This window comes from Meriones unguiculatus, chromosome X, assembly GCF_030254825.1.
Source record: "Meriones unguiculatus strain TT.TT164.6M chromosome X, Bangor_MerUng_6.1, whole genome shotgun sequence".
In the NCBI taxonomy this organism is placed as follows: Eukaryota; Metazoa; Chordata; class Mammalia; order Rodentia; family Muridae; genus Meriones; species Meriones unguiculatus.
Window position 1 is genome coordinate 25,368,792 of NC_083369.1, and position 4,810 is coordinate 25,373,601.

The following is a 4,810-nucleotide window of genomic DNA, read 5'->3' on the forward strand; positions in this document are numbered from 1 at the left end:
GTTATTTCTTTTCATCTCCATTTCACAGATGAGGAAACTGAATCACAGAAAGATTACATTTGTTGACAGCATAGTGCCATGAAGATGGATTATTGAAAGAGTTGGGACTGCCAAGGACATTCCAAGAATAGAACATTCAGACGAATGTTGAATTCCTTCTCCCTTGTCTTCCATCAGAGTCCAAGAGAATGTATGTATCTGAATTTGGAATCTATTCCCAACTGGATGCCTGAGGGGATGGACCTGGAACCCAAGACTGGAAGCTGGTCTTGACTTAATACAAAGAGGAAAAAAATAAAATTTCTGTCTTAGGAGTCAATGCTCTCTGTGGCTGGAACAGACAGCCAAGAGAGGAAGGGGGATGCTTAAGCAGAAGCTGGATGACCACTCGGAAATGGAAGAAGACAAAAAGATGTTACCAAAGTGCTCTTCCAATTCTAAGGAGCTGTGCATTTCCATTTTCTGGTGGCATGCTGCCTTGAAGACCCATAATAGCCCCTTTAACATCCCGTAGGTATTAGCCATACATTGACTGCCAGAAATAAGCATACCTACGTCTATACACAGGAAGCCAAATGGTCTCCTCATGCTCATCTTCCTATATATATTTCTTATTTCTCTTCCTGTACTCTCTTCCCAAGGATTTTTAGCCACACCTTGTAGGAGTCCCTTCTAAGACTTCCTTCTCATTTCCTGCTTAGGCCTAGTGCCGATTGATCTTATTGTTGTGGAACTGTAAACCAAGGGACAAGCAATGGCTGCTTCTTAGTGGGGTGTTCAGACAGTAGCAGGTGGCTAATAAGCCAGTCAAAAATGGCAAGATCCATGTAGCCTAAGAGTTCATGCCTCATACAGGGTAGACTGTAATCACCCATTAGTTGGGCCCATGGGCCCTTCCAACTGCCAAGGTACATACTCTGTCCTTCTTTCATGCTTGGCACACTCACAAATTTATATTGGAACTTAGCAGAACAGTGATGGGAGTAGTTCTAGAAATAACAATAGCTTGTGTAGCCAGACATGGTCCTCAGGACCTACTGGCTATTAAAACAAAGGCCTAGATCTGGCAGGGGAAAACAACAATGGCCCCACTGAAAGCTCCCCAGCTTGTCAGAGTAGTCCACAATATTGAGATTCTTCATACAGGGAAGCCATGATCAAGAGTTCTTCACCCTGTGCTACACCACCAAGAAAGCTCCTACACAGAGAATTGTAGGCCTCCAAAAGGGTTAAGGTCAGACCAATGCTGCCAGAAATTCAGGGAGCAGTGGCATATTGGGAAGATGGCTGAATTATACAATCTTTTTTTGTTTCTTTGAAAGCTCATAATGCTTCACAAGAAAGGCTTCCCTAAAGGCCTAGAAGGGGAGCAAGTACCACTGGAGGGCTCTTCTTCAGACTCCATGTTCCCAGCACAGGTACAGTCTCTGTCCCCTGAGTTCACAGCTCTCAGCTTGTGCATAATCTCAAAGAACCAGGTAGGCAAAGGTGAAATAAGACTCTTCTGGAGATACAGAGATACCAATGAAGGACTGTGAAGGGGCAAAAGCTGGCTTTAAAAGTGGTGATGGGTCTTTCCTGAGACTGATACTCCAACCAAGTACCATGCATGGAGATAACCTAGAACCCCTGCACAGATGTAGCCCATGACAGTTCAGTATCCAAGTGGGTTCCATTGTAATAGGAACCGGGACTGTCTCTGACATGAACTGATTGGCCTGCTCTTTAATTACCTCCCCCTGAGGGGGAAGCAGCATTACCAGGCCACAGAAGAAGACAATGCAGCCACTCCTGATGAGACCTAATTGACTAGGATCAGAAGGAAGGAAAAGAAGACCTCTCCTATCAGTGGACTTGGGGAGGGGCATGTATGCAGAGGGGGGAGGAAGAGGGGTTGGGACAGGAGGAGAAAGGGAACCATAGGGGGGATACAAACTGAATAAAGTGTAATTAATAAAGAATTAAAAAATAAGTTACAGAAACAAACAAAAACAACAACAAAAAAAAAAAAAAAACAACCAACTGGTGATGCCATGAGGCAGCTGCCTGTCACATTCTGGAGACAGTTCCCAGGCCATTGGCGGGTTCTAAAGGGCAAGAATGTGTCAAGAGTGTCGAGAGTGGTTCACTTTAGGTTAAGTTGGATATGCCAAGATGAAGACACTCAAATTGAATATTGTCTCATAACAGCTCCCAGCCCAATTCCACTTAGTCACCTCTGGGAGCCAACTGGCAATCTGTCAAAGTAGAGATAGGGGATTTTATTTTAGAGGCCAGACAGTCATCAGACAGGTTAAACAGAACTAGATATTTGGGGGGGGGGGGTAGGTATTTCAAAGCCAATTCTGGCTCATGCCTAACTCTAGAAACTGGTATGACACATCCCACCCTGCAACTGAAGGTGGCTATAGGGCATTGGGGCCCAAATAGGGCTATCACAGGTTACAGAAGCTGAAGACGAAGATGCAGTAAAGGAAATTCCTGCCCCAGGAGACCGTCTACATCACAGGCAAACCAGCTAAGGCCAGAATGCACTTATTGTCCAACAGCAAAGACAAACTCAAACCTATTCAGAGCACCAGACCGTCAGGTGACTGACTGTCTGAGAGTCACACTCTTCAAAGAACAGCCTTTAGTCACCTACTCAGTAACCAAGCCACCAACAAGGCAGTTTGGAGAGAGCTCTAGAACCCAAAGGTGACACAAGAACTAAGCTGCTCTGTGGTTAGGCAGAAGAGATGGCCTAGAAACTTGAGTGCTAGGATAAGGATCGGCGCCAAGGAATGTGGAGAAGGGCCTTGGAGACTCGAAACTCCAGCTGATCTGATGTCCAAGGGGTGAGGCCTTGGTGTGGCCTCAGTGGCACTGTTTCCACTTAGTCTTAATAGGAGTTAATAGCTGTGTTGTTCCATGCTTAATGGAACTCTGCCAGAGGAGTTTGGAAACCAACACCCCAGCAGAAAATATTCGCCCTGGCATTAGGATAAAGAAGAGAGAAGAATATCCTTGAGCTAGAGAAATTGCGGTACAAAACTGAGGAGGAAGTGATGAAACCCAGTTCACACAAAAGCAAGGCCTCACCCCCCCCCCCCCCCCCCCGTCTGCACCCTGTGCTGCTATCAAATGCTTCCTCGCTCCAAGGGATAGGGGTAGCTTTGGGGTTTTTTGCGTCACAGATGAAACAGAAATTCTGAGAAGCAGTAGTGACCTGCCTAGTGTAGAGGTGTTTAACCCGAGTTGGGCTGATTCAACGCCTCTGCCCTTTCTACTACTTATCTTGTCTCTGTGAGTCTATCTTTTTCTAACTCAAAAGCCCTCGTTCTCTATAGCAACAGGAAATTTGTTTTTATCCACAAATGAATCAGGTGATCCTACAGTGCAATACAATTAATACAGTCCTTGAATGGAAGATTGGAAGTGGCCTTAGAGGCCACTTCTCTCTGATGGGTCTCTCATTTTATAGATAGAACAACAAAAGGGTTAGAGGGGGCTCGTCCGTAGCAGGGGAGCAAACCTGAGTTTGTGTGCTTTAGTAGCTTACCAAGGGAGGGAGAGAAAGGAGCACACAAGAATAGTGAATTCAGCTCTCATTCCTTAGGGTGGACACTGCCTACCACTGGTCTTTTGAAAGAACTTGCTTCTAGGCGTTTTCTGTGGGAAAAGGGTTAACTTAAGGAAGTTCTCTTCTCATTCCATCCCCAGTGCCCATGAATTAGGACTTTCTGGGTAAAATTGGATCTGAAGTAAAACATGTACTTTACGTCCTGAATTCTTTAATAACTAGCCTAATAATCTGAAGCAAGGAAGGTGCCAAAAGTGAAGAAGGAAACACCTGCCTCTCCCAAGGCCAAAGCCAAAGCGAAGGCCTTGAAATGAAGGCAGTGCTGAAAGGCATCCACAGCCACAAAAACAAGATCCTCACATCATGCAGCTTCTGGAGTGCTGAAAGGCATCCACAGCCACAAAAACAAGATCCTCACATCATGCAGCTTCCGGAGGCCCAAGACCCTGCAGCTTCAGAGGCAGCCCAAATACCCTCAAAAGAGTGCACCCAGGAGAAATAATCTTGACCACTATGCCATCATCAAATGCCCTCTGACCATTGAGTCAGCCATGAAGAAAATAGAGGACAACAACACACTTGTATTTATTGTAGATGTCAAAGGTAACAAGCACCAGATCAAACAGGCCATGAAGAAACTGTATAACATTGATGTGGCCAAAGTCAATACCCTGATAAGGCCTGATGGACAGAAGAAGGCTTATGTTCGGTTGGCTCCTGATTATGATGCTCTGGATGTTGCCAACAAATTTAGGATCATCTAGATTGAGTCCAGCTGGCTAGTTCTAAATATACACTTTTTCATCATAAAACATAATAATCTTAGCAAATTCTGTAACTTCCCTGAGCCTCAGTTTCCTCATATGCAAAATATCAACACCTCCTTCACAGAGTTGCTATGAAGATTCAACACAATTAACTGTAAAACAATTAATATAAAACTGAGCATCTGTAATCATTACCCCGTTTCTTAGCCCCTAAAAACTTGCACATTTTCACCCAAGATTAGGTCAGGTAAGGCAAATTCCAGAGCTGTCAGAACAAAGCCAGCCTTGTGGCACAAAGACTGACCTTCCACTGCAGCCTGTGTGCTGTGTGAAATAGCAAGGACTAGAGCATGTGGAGTTCCAGTTAAGCTCCTTCCACCTAACTGTGAACATAAACTCTATGTCTTGTTTCATTACATTTGTTTATTACAGGGATGTGCTTGTGCCATGGAACCTGAGCTTTGGGAGCAAGCACCTTTTT

General features: G+C 44.8%; 1 pseudogene; it reads left to right on the forward strand.

The window, feature by feature from the left end:
* The first annotated feature begins 2,529 nt into the window (after nucleotides 1-2,529).
* LOC110544437 (large ribosomal subunit protein uL23-like) lies at nucleotides 2,530-4,326 on the forward strand (annotated as a pseudogene).
* Nucleotides 4,327-4,810: the final 484 nt, after the last annotated feature.